General features: G+C 38.2%; 2 protein-coding genes across 3 annotated transcripts in view; one reads left to right on the top strand and one right to left on the bottom strand.

Annotated features, from left to right (window-relative positions):
• Positions 1-20,776, bottom strand: part of LOC144617001 (uncharacterized) — a 101,422-nt gene that overhangs the window by 24,582 nt on the left and 56,064 nt on the right. The window lies entirely within an intron of this gene.
• The window catches only part of CCNY (cyclin Y), a 315,237-nt gene that overhangs the window by 7,044 nt on the left and 287,417 nt on the right, over positions 1-20,776 (top strand). The window lies entirely within an intron of this gene.

A 20,776-nucleotide genomic window follows, 5' to 3' on the forward strand; every position in this document is an offset into this window, starting at 1 on the left:
TCTTGGGTACCTGAGTGGCTTATTCAGTTAAGCTTCCGACTTCAACTCAGGTCATGATCTTGCGGTTTGTGAGTTCAAGCCCCGGGTCAGACTCTGTGCTGACAGCTCAGAGCCTGGAACCTGCTTCAGATTCTGTGTCTCTGCTCTCTGCCAGTCCCCCACTCACGCTCTATCTCTGTCTCAAAAATTAATTAACATTTAAAAAAGTTAAAAAAAATAAAGTAAGCTTTCTCTTATGCTTGTTATTTGGAAAAATCTGTAAGAAATGTGAAAACATCTTATGGAAAAGCTGTCTGGTGTATATAGACCATTTATCACTAATATCTTGTTTGAAAATATTTTTTTAATGTTTATTTTCAGAGACACAGAGAGAGAATGCAAACAGGAGAGGGGCAGAGAGAGGGAGAGAGAGAATCCCAAGCAGGCTCTGCACTGTCAGTGCAGAGCCCGATGCAGGGCTTGAACCCACAAACTGTGTGAGATCATGACCTGAGCCAAAATCAAGAGACCACACTCAACTGACTGAGTCACCCAGGTGCCCCACTCACTGAATATCCTGACCTATTGACTTCTCATGGAGTATATTAGCCATTGATAATCTGCCTATTTAAATGGCCCCTGATTGAACTCTCATGTTTTGGAGATATAACTGTTATTCCAGAAGATAGCATTGAAAGTGCCATATTACACTTCTATAGGATCTCTGCTAATGGCACTTTGAAATTGTTTTAGTTAAGTCATTTTAGACATAACATTTATTATCACTGGATCCAATTGTTGGGTATTGAGTTATCACTTCTTAGAAGAAATAGATTTTGAAGAGGTGTGGGAGGAAGGAATACATTTTATAAAATGTTACAATGAAATTCACAAGTGACCTTTGAATAGTAGGAATGTTAAGTATGTTAAAGATCTGTGGGGCACCTGCGTGGCTCAGTTGGTTGGGTGTCTGTCCTGACTCTTGATCTTGGCTCAGGTCATGATCTCACAGTTCATGGGATCCAATCCCGAGTCCCGCTCCGTGCTGACAGCACACAGCCTGACTCGGGATTCTCTCTCCCTCTCTCTCTCTGCCCCTCCCCCACTCAGACACATTCTCTCTCTCACTCAAAATAATGAAATAAACATTACCAAAAAAATCTGTAATGGACAGTTAAGTTACCAGACAGTGAGAGAGAAACATGTGAGTTTGCCAAGCAAGGATTTCAGTGTAGATTTTGTCTTTACCAAATGAACTTAAAGGAACAAGCTACAGTTAAAAGTGTAAATGGAAATGAAAAACGTTGAAAAAAAAAATTAAAAAAAAAAAATAAAAGTGTAAATGGGCAAGCCTGCCATTGTTGTGCATCAGTTTGTTGCTGTTTACACTCCTTTGTTGAGCCTCCATCTTCATAAGCTTTTTAGCAGGTATATGTCGAACACCTCTGTTTCATGGTCAAGACAGGATCAGAGGCCATGGACACCAACAACTGATTTGTCTGTTTTCCTCTTTTTCCATGGCTGTGTGTACTGCTTCATCTCATCTTATAAACAAAACTGGAAAACTTACAAAAATAAGTGCTTTGTGGTTTATCTAGAAATAATACAGAAAATATTGCCGTTATTTTTGGTGAAGAAAATCGATTTTGTATAGTTTACTCCAACCTAAATAAAATGTGAATTTAAAAAATACATATAATATGTCATGCTATGGCAATATGTACAACACTCAAAATGCTGTTCAATTAAAAATCGTGACACTGCTTGTGTCACTGAGCAGTTCCGCACAGCGATAGAGGACATCATACAATCCCTGTCATAACTACTCAACTGCCATTGAAGTACACAACATGTAAACAAATGAGCATGGCCATGTTTCAATAAAGCTTTATTTACGGGCACTGAAAAGAATTTCATGATGTTCACATCACAAGATACTATTCTTCTGATTTCTTTTCCCATCATTTAGAAATCTAAAAACCACTCAAAAACTGGACCACACAAAAACTGGACCACACAAAAACTGGCAACAGGTGGGCTTTGGCCCACAGACTGGTTTGCCCACCACTGCCCTAGATTTAAACTCAGGCCTTTTTAAAAATCATGACTTTAACTTCTGGTACCCTTCCCAGGGTGGGATTGTATTTTCAGCCTAATTTCTCAAAGTAGAAAAAAAAAATGTGGTCTCCTAGACGTTTCAAACATAACCAACCAGCAGTTTGGAAAGGGGGGCCCTGAGATAGCACATCGCTATGGAAAGTCAGTCGCTCTCCTCACCCCTAGGATGGTCTTCTACTAATATCTCAGAAAGAAAACAAGAGCAGTAGGGTCAGAGAAAGCACAGTCTCCCTGTCAGACTGAGAATTTGATCCAGTTTGTCCTTTGTCTATTTCCACTTCAATGCCTTTTTCTGTTGTTTTCTGGGCCCTCCTGCTCCCAAAGCACAACTTACTCTGTAGTGGTATCATGTTACCTGATCCTTCTTATCACAACCAAGCAACTGATGAACTAATTCCTGCTAACTCCTCTCAGAGTCTGTTCGACAAGACCTTAGAGGGAAGAGAATCTTGAATCATGGGTTTTATTTTAGGTCAAAGCAGAGCAAATCTTACGTGTAAGAGTCTACCTCCTGCAACAATGACCCTGCTCCTGCCATAGCCCCACTCCAGGGTGGACTGAAACCATTCCATCATTCCCACTGCCCTCTTCCCTCTTGGAATTGTCATAGTGTGTCAAGTCTAGGACCTGGATCAGGGACAAGGCTGAGAAAGCATCCAGTTGGCAAACCCTAAAAGATACAAGTTTTTCCTAAAATAAAGTTTCTAAACACTGGCTAAGCATGAGGACTACCTACAAAACTTCAGAAAAATGTGCCTGAGCCCCACCTGAGCTCAATCAGATGGTTTTCCAGGGTTTAAAATCACTGTCCAGTTCTCATCGCCAGGCAGGGCCTGCCATCAGGGCTTGATTTCCCTCTGCTACACCCAAATCCCAACTAAAGATAACTGAAGGAACTTTTGAGATCCCTGAATTACCTTAGAATTTAACAGTTAAATTTAAAAATCTTTGGGGGACACCTGGGTGGCTCAGTCAGTTAAGCGTCCAACTTCAGTTCAGGTTATGATCTCGCAGTTTGTGAGTTTGAGCCCCACATGGCATTCCACACTGACAGTATAGAGCCTGCTTGGGATTCTCTCTTTCTCCCTCTCTTTCTCTCTACCTCTCCCCCACTTGCACACTTACTCTCTTTCTCTCAAAATAAATATATAAAACTAAAAAAAAATTTTTTTTGTAAATTCTTTGGGATTCCTGAAAGGCTTGGTGTGTTAAATAATGAATAGCATGAGCATCAAACCTAAAACTTGAAGAAAGTCAGGGTGAATCCATTACAAGTTGAGAATTTCACTGATTAATACTGGGACCAGGACTCTAAAAGTTTGGATTATCCTGGTATTGACTTCCCTTTAGATTCTCTACAAACCATATTGAGGAAAAACTACTGACCTTGGACTTCTCTGAACCAGTCTTTTCTGGAAAGAGTTCTCAAGTACCTTGACCCAAACATGACTTGAGAAAATATGTAGAAATAGAACATAAGAAAGTATTACTAGCATTCTAAAGGATAAGAACAGAGTGAAGAGGGAAGAAGGAAAGGAAAAGAGAGGAGAGGAGGAGGGGAAAGGAGCAGAGCAGAGCGGGACAGAAGGAAAGAAGCAAGATATATCATTTAAAAAGCATTTTTAGGGGTACCTGGGTGACTCCATCAGTTAAGCATCTGACTCCTGATATCAGCTCAGGTCTTGATCTCATGGTTGTGAGTTCAAGCCCCACATTGGGCTTCACACCTAGCACGAACCCTACTTAAAAAAAAAAAAGCATTTGTACTTTCTTAAAGTGGATGTTGAGAGAAGAGTGTCTCTACTTTTAAGAATGCTATGATATGCTTGGGAATGGTCCACAATAAAAGTCTTAACAATTGAAGGACTGGATATATACTGAGAATATTAGTAGACTGGAGATATATGATAATGAAGATAATAGTGTGAAGAAATAATTTGGGGCATATTATGTTCTACACTTGTATGTTTTCTTGACAAATGGGGAAAAATTAGATAAATGGAGAAGAGAGTTGGAGGTTAGGGTTTCTGCAATACTTTTGGTTGTGGATCTCTGGGTTATTTCTATTGTCACTTATTGAACATACATTTGCAGTTTTTGCACTTACACAATTTATTTCCTTGGAGAGCATTTTGCCTGTAGTGACCCCCATGTGTACTGGATCTTTACCTTGTACAGCCGGAGTTGAGAACCATTTGAATAGAGTATTGAAAGGACAATGCCAAAGGACTCAAGTTATTCCTCCCACACCTGACTTTAAATGAGGATTTCAGGATGTACAAAGGCATCATGCCACTAAAGTGTGGCCTATGGTTGCCTTGAGTTAGCTAATTTTCCTTAGCGGTTAAGGACAAAGTGGGCTTTTCAGGATATGGTGCTCTAAAGCATACAGCTTACAAGAATCAGGAACACAGAATAAGTCTTGGTGGGTTGGTCAAGGCAGAGGCGGACATGCAGCCTCAGTAGCATATCACTGACATGCTTACTTCCTCCCTTCACTCTGAGGGACACACTTGCAAGTGACCTGCAGGAAAGGCTATGAGTCACAATGCAGAAGGCAGCCCCATTCCTCATGTTCTACAGGTGTAATTATCTTTTACAATCTAAATGACATAAGCCATCCTTGGGTAGGTTATGGAGAAGAAAAGATGACAGAAGAGGCTTTACATTACCTTCAGATAATTTGTTAAAGGAGAAACTTAGCATGCTTCTCTTGATTACCCTGTGGGAGGGCTGTTGGTTTAAAACTCTCTCAAGCTGGACACAAGCACACATATTTATTGTTCTATTTGTAAGCCATATAGAGACGATCCTCTTGTGTAGAACTAACAATATTTCTCAGTGACAGTGAATGAATAGAACAGAATGGAACAAGAGCCCTAATGGAGACTCAGTCACAGAGATTCTCCCTCCAGCAGATGGTGGGTGGGAAATCCTTAGCAGCAAGATAAATCTTAGTCAGGATTCTTGTTTCCTACTTGTGGTTTAGCAAGAATTTGTTGATTTGATTTGAATGGAATTTATTTACTTTCTAAGGCTTACCTTGAAGGATGACATACTGTGAGTAACGATAGCATACAGAACAGCCCTTTCCAGAAGAGACTCATTTCACCTCACCCTAGGACTTTTGCAAAGCTATTCCCTGTGTGGGTTCTGCTTACATATTCAAAATTTCCTGGTTTGTCTAATTCTACAACTGCCAAGTGAAGAATGGACTAAACAGCCCATTGAGGGGAGCAGCTCATAGCTTTCACATAGCAGAGAGCACTCATTTCTGCTGGGATAAACAGCCTGTGTCCAGTGTTTCTAGGCAGTGGAAAGATGGGAGTGGATTTGGTCTGAATTCAGTGGGAAGCCAAGGGAGAGGCTCCTTTGAAGATGCAGGTATGGAAGGAAGATGATGGGGCTCCTGCTCTCATTTGTGATAGAAAAAGATGCCAAGTATTGATTCCCAGAATTAAGACCAAAGCAACTAATTAAAACAAAACAAAACAAAACAAAACAAAACAAAACAAAACAAAACAAAACAGTTCAGGCATGACTGTGGCCTTTTGTCTACCTTATAAGTTCCTGATTGAGTTGAGTAATGTCAGGTAAATAGTTGGGAGGCAGAATAAAGTAATTGATTTACAAAGTTGAGAAGGTGATAGGTTAACACCCAGCTGAAAAAGTGAGAGAACCTGAGATTGTAACTGAATCACAATATTTGGCATGCTTAGATGAAGTCAGGCCCATGGTCCTCAACAGGCAACTCATTACATTTGATGCATTCAAGTCTGGAAGGATGTGAGGTGGGGCTGAACTCTCTATTTGAAGGGGATACTAAAGGCAAAAATACAGTTTGAAGAGATTGAACAAGCATCAGAACCATAAACCGAAATGTTGGGAAGTATTAGACCAAGAATTCTTTTAAACTTTGATTAATATTTAAGGGCCAAAATAGTAAAGGTAGACAACATGCAAAAACAGAGAGATAATGTAAGCACAGAGAAATGGAAATTAGTTTTTAAGATTTTATTTTTAAGTAATCTCTACACCCAACATGGGGCTTGAGCTCAGAACCCCAAGATCAAGAGTTGCACACTCCATCCACTAAGCCAGCCAGGCACCCTGAGAGATGGAAATTCCAAGAAAGGATAAAAGAATGCTACACATGAAAAATACTGTAACAGAAAGAAAAAAATGCCTTTGATGGACTTATTAGTAGACTGGACATGGCTAAGGAAAGAATTTCTAAGGAAATGACAACAGAAACTCCCAAAACTGAAAAGTAAAGAGAAAAAAGACTGGGGGGGGGGGGGGGGGAGGAAGCCAGAGCAGAATATCCAAGAACCGTGGGACAATTACAAAAGGTATAGCATACTTATAACAGGAACACCACAAGGAAGAGAAAGAGTCAAAGGAATAGCGGCAATATCTGAAGCAATACTGACTGAAAATTTTCCCCAAATTAATTTCAGACACCACACCACAGACCCAGAAGCTCAAAGAACCAAGCAAGATAAAGGCTAAAACAACAACAGCAACAACAACAACAACAACAACAACAACAACAACAAACTATTCATAGGCATATCATATTCGAAGTACAGAAAAGCAAAGATAAGCAATCTTGAAAAAAGTCACAGGAAAGATACACCTTACTGAAAAAGGAGCCTGGGTGGCTCAGTCAGTTAAGCGTCCGACTTCGGCTCAGGTGGTTCACGAGTTTGAGCCCCATGTGGGACTCTGTGCTGACAGCTCAGAGCCTGGATCCTGCTTCAGAGTCTGTGTCTCCCTCTCTCTTTGCCATTCCCCTGCTTTTACTCTGTCTCTCTCTCTCTCTCTCTCAAAAATAAATAAAACATTAAAAAAAAAAAAAAAAAGGAGCAAAGATGATGGGGCACCTGGGTGGCTCAGTTGGTCAAGCATCTGGTTCAGTGCTGACAGCTCAGAGCCTGGAGCCTACTTTGGATTCTGTGTCTCTTCTCTCTCTGCTCCCTCCCTTGCTCTCTCCCTCTCTCTCTCTCTCTCTCAAATAAACTAAACATTTAAAAAAAGGGGACAGGGGAGTCTGGGTGGCTCAGTCGGTTAAGCGTCCGACTTCGGCTCGGGTCATGATCTCGCGGTTCGTGAGTTCGGGCCCCGCGTCGGGCTCTGTGCTGACAGCTCGGAGCCTGGAGCCTGTTTCAGATTCTGTGTCTCCCTCTCTCTCTCTGACCGTCCCCCATTCATGCTCTGTCTCTCTCTGTCTCAAAAATAAATAAACGTTAAAAAAAAATTTAAAAAAATAATAAAAAAAGGGGACAAAAGGAGCAAAGATGAGCATTATATCTGACTTCTGCTTAGAAACCATGCAAGCAAGAAGAGAGTGGAGTGAGATATTTATAGTGTAGGGAGGAAAAATCAACAACCAAGAATTCTATACCCTGTGGAAAATAAAAATAAATAAAATAAAATAAATTAAAAAAAATTAAAAAATAAAAGATACAAGCTGTCAAAACTCAAGAAATAGATAATCTGAATAGGCCTGTATCAAAAAAATCTAATCAATAATTAATAATCTTCTCAAACAGAAAGCACCAGGCTCAGATGGGTTCACAGGTGAATTCTACCAAATATTTAAGGAGGAAATCATACCAATTCTCTACAATCTCTTTCAGAGGATAGAAGCAAGAGGAATACTTTCTAACTCATTCCTTGAGGCCAGGATTGCCCTAATACCAAAACCAGAAAAAGACATTACAAGGAAAAAAACAAACTACAGATCGATATATGTGTGAACATAGATGCAAAGTCTTCAACAAAATAGTAGCAAATAGACTCCAACAATGATAAATAAGAATTATATACTATGACCAAGTGGATTTGTCCTGGGTGGGCAAGGCTGATTCAATATTTGAAAATCACTAATGTAACCCACCACATTAACAGGCTGCAGAAAAAAAACCACACGATTGCATCAAGAGATGCCAAAACACATTTGACAAAATCCAACCCCTATTCATGATAAAAATTCTCAACAAAGTAGGAACTTCCTCAACTTGATATGGAACATCTACAAAAAACCCACAACTAACGTACTTAAAGGTGAGAAATTTGAAACTTTCTCACTAAGATCAGGAACCAGGCAAGGATGTCTCCTCTCACCACTGCCTTTCAGCACCATACTTGAAGTCCTAAGCTAATGCAATAAAACAAGGAAAGGAAATAAATGGTTTACAGATTGAGAAGGAAGAAATAACTATCTTTGTTCATAGAAGACATGATCACTATGTAGAAAATTCAAAAGAATTAACAACAACAACAACAACAAAAACCTTCCTGGAACTAATAAGCAAGTATAGCAAAGTGACAATATAAAAGGTTAATATGCAAAAGTCAATTGCTTTTGTATATACCAGCAATGAACAAGTGAAAGTTGAAATTAAAAACACATTGCAAATTACATTAGCACCCCAAATCAGTGAAATACTTAGGTATAAATCCAACAAAATATGTACAAGATTTATCCGAGGAAAACTACAAAACTTTGATGAAAGGTATCAAATAACTAAATAAATGTAGAGATAATCCATATTCATGGATACAAAGATTTAAGATGTCAGTTATTCTCAACACAATTCCAATCAAAATCCCAGCAATTTATTTGTGGATATCAACAAACTGATTCTAAATTATGGATGGAGAGGCAAAAAAAAAAAAAAAAAAATAGCCACCTCAATATTGAAGGAAAAGAACAAAATTGGAGGATTGACACTACTCTACTTGAAGAATTACTATAAAGCTACCACAATCAAGACAGTGTGGCATTGATGAAAGAATAGGAAGAGAATAGAAAGCCCAGAAACAGACTCATATAAATATAGTCAACGGATCTTTGACAAAGGAGCAAAAACAAGAGAACAAAGAAGAGATAGTCTTTTCAACAAATGGTGCTGGTAAAACTGGACATCCACATAAAACAACAACAACAACAACAACAACAACAACAACAACAACAAGAATCTACACACAGTCCTTAAACTTTTCACAAACATGCAGAATTGATCTAAATATAGACCTACACATAAAACACAAAACTATAAAACTACTAGAAGACAACATAAGAGGAAACCTAGATACTAAACCCAAATGTTGGTGATGGCAATGACTTTTTTTATTTAAAAACTTTTTAAATGTTTTATTTAAGAGAGAGAGAGAGGGGGAGAGAGAGAGAGAGAGAATGGGGTAGGGGCAGAGAGAGGAGACCCAGAATCCAAAGCAGGCTCCAGACTCTGACCTGTCAGCACAGAGTCTAACATAGGCCTCAAACTCATGGACTGTGAAATCATGACCTGAGCTGAAATCAGAAGCTTAACCGACTGAGCCACCCAAGAGCCCCGGCAATGACTTTTTAGATACAACATCAAAGTCACAATCCATGAAATAAATAATTGATAAGATAGATTTCATTAAAATTAGAAACTTCTGTTCTGCAAAACCCAATGTACAGAGAATAGAAGTTAAAACACCGACTGGGAGAATTTGCAAAAGACACATCTGATAAAGGATTGTTAAACACGCTGATTGAAAAATAGGCCAAAGACCTGAACAGACATCTTACTAAAGAAGATATACCGATGAGAAGTAAGCATGTGAAAAGATATTTGACATCATGTCATTAGGGAATTGCAAATTAAAACAACAATGAGATACATACCTATTAGAATGTCCAAAATCCAAAACACTCATAACAAATACTGCTGAGGATATGGAGCAATAGGTGCAGACACTTTGGAAGACAGTTTGGTAAAACTAAACATACTCTAACCATATGATCCAACAATTATGCTCTTTGGCATTTACCTAAAGGAGTTGAAAACTGGGTTACACAAAAAGCTGCATACAGATGTTTATAGCACCTTTATTTATGACTGCCAAAACTTGGAAGCCGCCAAGATGTCCTTCAGTAGGTAAATTAGTAAAACAACAAAACAAAACTGTGGTACATCTAGATCATGGAGTATTAATTATTTAGTGCTAAAAAATAAATGAACTATCAAGCTATGAAAGACATGGAGGAACTTAAGTGCATATTGCTCAGTAAAAGAAGCCAATTTCAAAAGTATACATACTGTATTCAAGACATTCTGAAAAATGCAGTACTGTAGAGAAAATAAACACATCAGTAGTTGCCAGAGGATGGGTGGGGAGGAAGGAAGAATAGCCAGAGCACATAGGTGGTGAAAATCATTCTGTATGACACATGATACTACAAGAGTGGATTCATTTAATTATATCTTTTTTAAAAATTAGTTTCAGGAGTAGAATTCAGTTATTCATCACTTACATATTACACTCAGTGCCCATCACAAGTGCCGTTCTTAATGCCCATCACCCAGTTAGCCCATCCCGCTACCCACCTCCCCTCCAGGAACACTGTTTGTTCTCTAGTTAAGAGTCTCTTATGGTTTGCCTCCTCTCTGTTTTTATCTTATTTTATTTTTCCTTCCCTATGTTCATTTGTTTTGTCTGTTAAATTCCACATGAGTGAAATCATATGGTATTCGCCTTTCTCTGACTTATTTCGTTTCACTTAGCATAATACACTCTAGTTCCATTTACATCATTGAAAATGGCAAGATTTCATTCTTTTTGTTGGCTGAGTATATCATCTTCTTTATCCATTCATCAGTCAATGGACATTTGGGCTCTTTCCACAATTTGGCTATTGTTGATAGTCCTGCTATAAACATTGGGGTGCATGTGCCCCTTTGAATCAGTATTTTTCTATTCTTTGGATAAGTACCTAGTAGTGCAATTGCTGGACATGAGGTAGTTCTATTTTTAACTTTTTGAGGAAGCTCCAACCGTTTTCTGGAGTGGCTGGACCAGTTTGCATTCCACCTACAGTGTAAGAGGTTTCCCCTTTCTCCAAATCCTTGCTAATATCTATTGTTTCCTGAGTTAATTTTAGCCATTCTGACAGGTGTGAGGTAGTGGTTTTGATTCATATTTCCCTGATGATGAGTGATGTTTGGCATTTTTCATGTGTCTGTTAGCCATTTGTATGTCGTCTTTGGAGAAATGTCTGTTCATTTCTTAACTGGGTTATTTATGTTGGGGGTGTTGAGATTGATAAATTCTTTATAGATTTTGGCTACTAGACCTTTATCATCCTATACATCATCTGCACTTATCTTTTCCCATTCTGTAGTTTACTTTTTAGTTTTTTTGATTGCTCTCTTCACTGTGCAGAAGCTTTTTATATTGATGAAGTCCCAATAGTTAATTTTTGCTTTTGTTTTTCTTGCCTCAGGAGATGTGTCTAGTAAGAAGTTGCTACAGCTGAGGTCAAAGAAGTTGCCACCTGTGTTCTCCTCTAGGATTTTGATGGTTTCCTGCCTCACATTTATGTCTTTCATCCATTTTAAATTTATTTTTGTGTATGTGTAAGAAAGTGGTCCAGTTTCATTCTTCTGCATGTCACTGTCCAGTTATCCCAACACCATTTGTTGAAGACTCTGCCTTTTTTTCCATTGGATATTCTTTCCTCCTTTGTTGGAGATTAGTTGACCATATAGTTATGAGTCCATTTCTCGGTTCTCTGTTCTGTTTCATTGATTTATGTATCTGTTTTTGTACCATACTGTCTTGATGATTATAGCCTTGTAATATAGCTTGAAGTTGAGAATTGTGATGCCTCCCACTTTGCTTTTCTTTTTCAACATACTTTGGCTATTCAGGGTCTTTTCTGTTTCCATACAAATTTTAGAATGTTTGTTTTGCTCTGTGAAGAATGCTGGTGTTGATAGAGATTGCATTGGATGTGTAAATTGCTTTGGGTAGTATAGACATTTTAACAATATCTGTTCTTCCAATCCATGAGCATGGAATGTATTTCCATTTCTTTGTCTTCTTTATTTCTTTCATAAGTGTTCTATAGTTTTGTAGAGTACAGATCTTTTACTTCTTTGGTTAGGTTTATTTGTAGGTATCCTATGGTTTTTGGTGCAATTGTAAGTGACGTCTGTTCCTTGATTTCTCTTTCTGCTGCTTCATTATTGGTGTATAGAAATGCAACATATTTCTGTACGTGATTTTATATCTTGCAACATTGCTGAATCATGTATCAGTTCTAGCAATAGTTTGGTGGAGTCTTTTTGGCTTTCTACATAAAGTATCATGTTGTTTGCAAATAGTGAAAGTTTGACTTCTTCTGATTTGGATGTCTTTTATTTCTTTTTGTTTGATTGCTGAGGCTAGGACTTCCAGTACTATTTTGAACAAAGTGGTGAGAGTGGACATCCCTGCCATGTTACTGACCTTAGGGGAAAAGCTGTCAGTTTTTCCCCACTGTGGATGATATTAGCTGTGGGTCTTTCATATATTCATATATGGCCTTTATGATGTTAAGGTATATTCCATCTATCCCTGCTTTGTTGAGGGTTTTTAAAATCAAGAATGGATGTTATATTTTGTCAAATGCTTTTTCTGCATCTATTGACAGGATCATATGGATCTTACCCTTTTTTTATTAATGTGGTGTATCACATTGATTGACTTATGGATATTGAACCACCCCTGCAGCCCAGGAATAAATACCACTTGATCATGGTGAATAATTATTTTAATGTACTTTTGGATTTGATTTGCTACTATCCTGCTGAGAATTTTTACATCATGTTCACCAGGGATATTGGTCTGTAATTCTCCTTTTTTGTAGATTTTTTTTTCTTCTGGTTTTAGAATCAAGGTAACGCTGGCCCCATAGAACAAGTTTGGAAGTTTTCCTTTCATTTCTATTTTTTGGAACAGTTTCAGAAGAATAGGTGTTAACTCTTCTTTAAATGTTTGATAGAATTCCCTTGGGAAGGCATCTGGCTCTGGCCTCTTGTTTGTGGAGATTTTCGATTACTGATTCAATTTCGTTGCTGGTTATGGGTTTCTTCAAATTTTCTATTCCTGTTTCAGTTTTGGTAGATTATATGTTTATTTTATTTTATTTTTTACACTTATTTATTTTTGAGAGACAGAGAGAGACAGAGCACAAGTGGGGGAGGGGCAGAGATAGAAGGAGACACAGAATCTGAAGCAGGCTCCAGGCTCTGAGCTGTCAGCACAGAGCCCAATATGGGGTTCGAACTCACAAACTGTGAGATCATGACCTGAGCCGAAGTTGGACGTTTAACCGACTGAGCCACCCAGGCGCCCCGGTAATTTATATGTTTCTAGGAATTTATCCAATTCTTGCAGATTGCCCAATTTGTTGGCCCATAATAGTCTCTTGTAATTGTTTGTATTTCTTTGGTGTTGGTTGTGATCTCTTCCCTTTCACTTATGATTTTATTTATTGGGTCTTTCTCTTTTTTTTTTTTTTTTTTTTGATAAATGTGGCTAAGGGTTTATCAATTTTGTTAATTCTTTCAAAGAACCAGCTCCTAGTTTTGTTGATCTGTTCTACTGCTTTTTTTGATTTCTATATCATTTATTCCTGCTCTAATCTTTATTATTCCCCTTCTTCTGCTGGTTTTAGGCTTTATTTGCTCTTCTTTGTCCAGCTCCTTCAGGTATAAGGTTAGGTTGTGTATTTGAGACTTTTCTTGCTTATTTAGGCCTGTATTACTATATACATCTCTCTTATGACACCTTTGCTTCATACCAAATGTTTTGGACTGTCATGTTTTCATTTTCATTTCCTTGCATGTATTTTTTAAATTTCTTATTCAGTTTCCTGGTTAACTCATTCATTCTTCAGTAGGGTGTTCTTTAACTTCCATGTATATGTGGTATTCCCAATTTTTTTCTTGTGGTTGACTTCAAGTTTCATAGCGTTGTGGTCTGAAAATATGCATGGTATGATCTCAATCTTTTTTTACCCATTGAGGGATAAATTGTGACCCAGTATGTTATCTATTATGGAGAATGTTTGTTCCCTGTGCCCTTGAAAACAATATGTATTCTTCTACTTAAGATGAGATGCTCTGAATACAACTATTAAGTCCATCTGGGCAGTGTGCCATTCAAAGCTGTCGTCTCCTTGTTGAACTTCTGCTTAGATGATCTATCCATTGTTATAAGTGGGGTGTTAAAGTCCCCTACTATTATTATATTAATATTAATGAGTTTCTTTAAGTTTGTTACTAATTGGTTTATATTTGACTTCTCTCCAAGTTGGGGACATAAATACTTACAATAGTTAGATCTTCTTGTTGGATAGACCCTTTGTTATGATATAGTGCCATTCTTCATCTCTTATTATAGTCTTTGGTTTTAAAATCTAGTTTGTCTGATATAAGTATGACTACTCCAGCTTTTCATGTCCATTCGCATGATAAATGTTCTCCATCCCCTCACTTTCAATCTGGAGGTGTCTTTGAGTCTAAAATAAGTCTCTTATAAGCAGCATATTGATGTGTCTTTTTTTTTTATCCATTCTGATATCCTATGTCTTTTGATTGAGGCATTTAGTCCATTTACATTCAGAGTAATTATTGATAGATATGAATTTAGTGCCATTGTGTTACCTGTAAAGCTGATATTTCTGTAGATTATCTCTGTTCCTTTCTAGTTTTTGTCACTTTCGGTCTTCCTTTCCCACTCAAAGTGTTCCTTTTAATATTTCTTGTAGAGCTGGTTTAGTGTCACAAACTCCTTTAGTTTTTGCTTGTTTTGGAAATTCTTTATCTCTCCTTCTATTCTGAATAACAGCCTGACTGGATAAAGTATTCTTGTCTGGATATTTTTCCCATATAGCACGTTGAATATATCATGCCACTCCCTTCTGGCCTGCCAAGTTTCTGTGGATAGGTCTGCTGTTAACCTTATGTGCCTACCCTTTTAGGTTAAGGAATTTTTGTCCCTAGCTGCTTTCATAATCCCATATCTTTGTATTTTTCAAGTTTCACTATGATATAAGTTGACCTGTTTTCATTGATTTTGAGGAGAGTTCTCTGAGCCTCTTGGCCTTGAATGCCTATTTCCTTTCCCAGATTATGGAAGTTCTATAATTTGTTCAAATAAAACTTCTGCCCCTTTTCCCCACTCTTTGCCTGCAACTACTATGATCTGAATATTATTGCACTTTATGGAATTGCTAAGGTCCCTAAGTCTATATTCGCGACCTAATAGTTTACTAATAGTTTTCTTTCCCTCTTCTTTTGAGCTTCATTATTTTCCACAATTTTATCTTCTATATCATCCATTCATTCCTCTGCTTCTTTCATCCTCATTGTGATTATACCAGTTGGTTTTGCATCTCAGTTATAGTATTTTTTATTTCAGCCTGACTAGTTTTAGGTCTTTTATCTCTTCAGCAAGGGTTTCTCTGGAGTCTTCTATGCTTCTTGCAAGCCCAGCTAATATTCTTATGACTGTTGTTTTAAATTCTTGTTCAGATATATTGCTGATATCTGTTTTGAGTAAATCCCTGGCTGTGATTTCTTCTTGATCTTTCCTTTGGGGAGAATTACTCCATCTTTTCATTTTGCCTTGATTTCTGTCTTTTGTGTGTTATGAAAGCTTGTTATGTTTCCTGCTCCTGAGAGTAATGCTATATAAAAAGGGGGTCATATGCTATCCCAGGACCCAGTACTTCAGGGAGTGTTTCTGGTGTATGCTGTATATACTTTGCTTTTGTTTTTCTGACTGCTCTTTTCCCCAGGTCAGTCCTTTGTAGAGTTTCTCCTTGCTTACAGTGGGGAGTGTTTTGACATTTAACTAGGCGTGCTTTGATTTGCTTGTTAAAATAAGCCTAATTAAAAAAAATTAAAAAGCCAATCCAAAAATAAATAAATACATAAAGAGAAAATGAAAAGGAATAAAAAACAAAACAAAACAAAACAAAACAAAACAAAATAAAACAAATAGACAAATAAAAAACTATAAGCCTGGGGTGCTTGGGTGGCTCAGTCGGTTAAGCATCTGACTCTTGGTTTTGGTTCAGGTCATGATCTCATAGGTTTATGGGTTCAAGCCCCACATTGGGCTCTGTGCTAACAGTGCAGGGCCCGCTTAGGATTCCCTCTCTACCTCTCTCTCTGCCTCTTCCCTGCCTGCCTTCTTTCTCTCTCAAAATTAAATAAACTTTAAAAAAAAGCCACACAAAACATTACCCTGATTTCAAAGAAAAAGGAAGACAAAAAGAAGCCTGATCTCAAAAAAAAGAAAATAAAAGAAAAGAAAAGCAAACAAAAAACTATAAGCCTGATTCCAAGGGAAATAAATAAATAAATAAATAAATGCCTGGTCCTATTTCCACCAGACTGAAGCTGATGATTTGGAGCACTCTATGATTAATAGACTTGGTGAATGTGGGGGCCTGTGATGGTCTTCTGGGGGTGAGGCCCACTGTCCTAGCTCACAGTCAGACCTGCCCTAGTAACGATGCATTCGCAGGGTGCAGGGAGGCAGGGCTTGGTGTAAGCAGCTTCAGCCTCCACTGGGGGTGCTGTGTTGCTCACTGAACTCCAACCATACTGGTAGGCCAGGGGAAGATGGCATTACACTGCTGTCTAGTCTCTAGAGAGGGAAGATTGCACCTGCCACTATTGAGGAAGCACTCACAGACAAGGGAACAATCTCCCCTCTTGTGTCCCAGCTTCCATCAGATCCCTGCCCTCACCATGTCTGTGCCCAAGCTGTCAACACACCCGGTGTCACAGTTCTCCTTTGTTTTACCTCTGGCACCCAGCCCAGATCCAAAACTCCAAACCTTGAAGGGCCTGGTACGATGCAGACCTTCTCCTGTCCTTCAGAGGAGAGCCTCATAGTGCTGTGTCTTGTGCTGTTCTGTCCCAGAAAAGCAGTTGCATGGCTGCACCGGTGCTTGGAGTTTATGGTGAAGCACAGCAAAAAGCAGAGACCAGATTATATGCCCTCTGTCTGTATTTCTGTCCTTTGCTGATGAACGGCCACTCAATGGTGCTGGCAAGGGTCTTTTGTCCTTGGAGAGGCAATATACCCCTCTTCCAAATGTCCTTTAGGAAGGGGAACATTCTCTCCCAGTGGGACCCAGGAGATCGTTACACCATGCTGTCTGCTCCCAGGCTTCTGCCCTCTTCCCCAGGTGCATTGCTGCCCAGCTGGCTTGACTGCAGCCAATGGTGCAGACTTCTAAAACCTCAGAATTTGAGCTTCCCTGCTTTGGGGAGTGCTTTTCTTGTGCAAACCCAATATGCAGCTCTCCCCTTCTCTCTTCTCTCTCCACCAAAGGGTTCCCTCTGTGGCAATATAGCTTTCCTCTCCCCCAGTTCACATCACTGCATCTCATACCAGACATTTTCTCTCCCTGTAATTGTGCAACTTGTTCTCTTAAGCCTCAGATTGATTTCCTAGGTGTTCAGAATGATTTGCTGTTAATCTAGCTGTGTTCAAGGGACAAGACAAGCCCAGGATTCCCCTACTACTCCACTAATCTTAACTCCCTCTCCCTCATGTAATTATATTTTTGTTAAAACCCATAGAATGTAGGGGCACCTGGGGGCTCAGTCGGTTAAGCATCCGACTTTGTCCGACTTCGGCTCAGGTCATGATCTCTCAGTTCGTGAGTTCCAGCCCTGAGTCGGGCTCTGTGCTGACAGCTCAGAGCTTGGAGCCTGTTTCAGATTGTGTCTCCTCCTCTCTCTTCCCCTCCCCTGCTCGCACTCTGTCTCCTTCTCTCAAAAAATAAACATTAAAAAAAATTAAAAACAAAAACCATGGAATGTAGACCACTAAGAATGAACCTTTATATAATCTATGGATTGGGGTAATGATGTGTTAATGTAGGTTTGCTGATTGTAACAAATGTACCACTGTGTTGCAGAATGTTGATGTGAGGGAGACTGTGTGTATATGGGGATAGAGAATATCTGGAAACTCTCTACTTGTCACTCAATTTTGCTGTGAAACCAAAATTTCTCTAAAAATAAAGTTTATTAATTAAAAAATTATTTACTGTTAAATGCACAGATCTTAAGTGTATAATTAAATCTGTTTTGATTAATGTATATACCCATGTAATCACTACACCAAATCATAATTTAGAACATTTCCATCACCCCAGAAAGGTTTCCTGTACCCATTCCCTTAAGCAATTATTGTTCTGATTTCTATCACCACATATTGGTTTACTTCAGTCTTGGAGTTCATTTGAAAGGAATCATACAGTATATACTCTTTTATGTCTGCCTTCTTTCACTTAACATATATTTTTTATTTTTTTTTATTTAAAAAAATTTTTTTTAACATTTATTTATTTTTGAGACAGAGAGAGACAGAGCATGAATGGGGGAGGGTCAGAGAGAGGGAGACACAGAATCTGAAACAGGCTCCAGGCTCCGAGCTGTCAGCACAGAGCCCGAGGCAGGGCTCGAACTCAGGGACTGCGAGATCATGACCTGAGCCGAAGTCGGCCACTCAACCGACTGAACCACCCAGGTGCCCCTTAATATATATTTTTTAGATTCATCCATAGTTTTGAAAGTATCAGTAGTTCATTTTTTTTATTGTTGAGTAATATTGCACTAAATAAATACATCACAATTTGTCTATTCAAACTTCTTTTGTTATTATATTATATTATATTATATTATATTATATTATATTATATTTTAGAGAGAGAACATGAGTGGGGGAGAGGGGCAGAGGGAGAGAGAGAGAGAGAGAGAGAGAATCCTAAGCAAGATACATGCCCAGCATGAAGCCCAATGCAAGGCTCAATCTCACAACCCTGGGATCATGACCCAAGCTGAAACCAAGAGCCGGATACTCAGCCAACTGAGCCACCCAGGTGCCCCAATTCATCATACTTCTTCTGATGGAAATTTGGGTTGTGTCAAGTTCCTGCTTTATATGTGATGCAATTATAACATTCTTTTTTTTTTAAGAGTTTTTAAAAAGTTTATTTATTTATTTTGAGACACAGAGAGCATGATGGGGGAGGAGCAGAGAGAGAGAGAGAGAGAGAGAGAGAGAGAGAGAAAGAGAGGGAATACCAAGCAGGCTCCATACTGTCAGCGCACAGCCCAACTTGGGGCTCAATCTCATGAACCATGAGATCATGACCTAAGTTGAAATCAAGAGCTGGACACTTAACTGACTGAGCCACCCAGGTGCTCCAACAATTATGACATTCTCTCACAAGATTGTGTGGACACATAATTTCACTTCCCGTGGGTCATAGGGTAGTTCCATAAAAACTGCCCCTTGCTTTTCCATAGAAATTTTAGCATTAAATTTCAGTTACTACAGGGGCACCTGGGTGGCTCAGTTGGTTAAGTGTCTGACTTCAACTCAGGTCATGAACTAGCGGTTTGTGAGTTCTAGCCCTGCATTGGACTCTGTGCTGAAAGCTCAGAGCCTGGAGCCTGCTTTGGATTCTGTGTCTCCATCTCTCTGCCCCTCATTTGCTCACACATTCTCTCTCTCTCAAAAATAAATAAACATTAAAAAAATTTCAATTACTACAAAGAGTCTACTGGGATTTTGATTTGCATTGGTTGAGTATATTGACAATCATAGTTTTTCTCCTTTATTCTGTTAATACGGAGAATTACATTGTTTTTCAAATATTAAGCCAATCTTGCATTCCTGGGATAAACCCTACTTAGTCATGATATGTTATCCATTTTCACTTCAACTGCTAATTATTGGTAAGGATTATTGCCTCTCTGTGTACGTTCTACAATTTTCTTTTCTTGTCTTATAAGTTTTCCTGGCCTTATCTCTATTCTGACAGAGTTTGTGTACAATGACGTTATTTTTTCCTTAACTATTCACCAAGACCGTTGGCCTAGAGTTTTCCTTGTCAGAAAATTATTGATTACCAAATTCAATTTACTTAGTAGATATACAATTGTTCAGGTTATCTTCTTTTTGGTAAATTGTGTTTTTCAAATAATTTGCCCACTTCATCTGAATTGTTGAATTTACATTTTTCTGTATTTTTCATGATCAGTCTTACTAGAGGTTTATCACCTTGTTTGAATTTGTTGAGGAATCAACTTTTGGCTTTGTTAATTTTCTCTATTTGTTTGTTTTCCATTTCATTGATTTCTGGTTTTTATTTCCTTCCTTCTATTTACCTTGGATTTAATTCGTTCTTCTTTACGTATGAAGCCTCTATGTTGCAACCTTAGGTCATTGATATTTAAACAATGTTTTTTCTTTTCTTATTGCATAATACTTTAGCATTTTAAAGTATTGATTTCCCTCTAAGGAAGTACTGCTTTGGCTGCATCCCATAAAATTTAATATGTTGTATTTTCATTATAATTCAGTTAGGAATATTTTCTAACTTCCATGTGATTTATTCTTTTGTTCATAAGTTATTTAAAGTGTGTTGGGGCTTTTCTTCATATCTTAATTAAATGAATTCTAATTTAATTGTGTTGTTATAGAATATATGCTATAATATTTCCCTTTTTTGAGACAATAAGACTTAATCTATGGCTCATTATGTGTCTATTTCATGAATTCTCCATTTTACTTAAAAAGAATATATATCTTTGTAGTTGTTGTGTATGGTGCTGTATATGTTTGTTTGGTCAAAGTAGTTGACAGTATTATTTAAATCTTCTTTCACATTAATTTTTCCCTTCCTTTTAAAAAGTCTAATTTTGGTTCTGTAGATACAATGACTTATTAACTTTAGTCACATACACATATAGACTTCACAGCTGCCCATCCCACAAAGACCTTTACGCTAAGGAAACCCACCCAAGAATTATGCCCCTGT

Source organism: Panthera onca, chromosome B4 (assembly GCF_046562875.1).
Source record: "Panthera onca isolate mPanOnc1 chromosome B4, mPanOnc1 haplotype 2, whole genome shotgun sequence".
In the NCBI taxonomy this organism is placed as follows: domain Eukaryota; kingdom Metazoa; phylum Chordata; class Mammalia; order Carnivora; family Felidae; genus Panthera; species Panthera onca.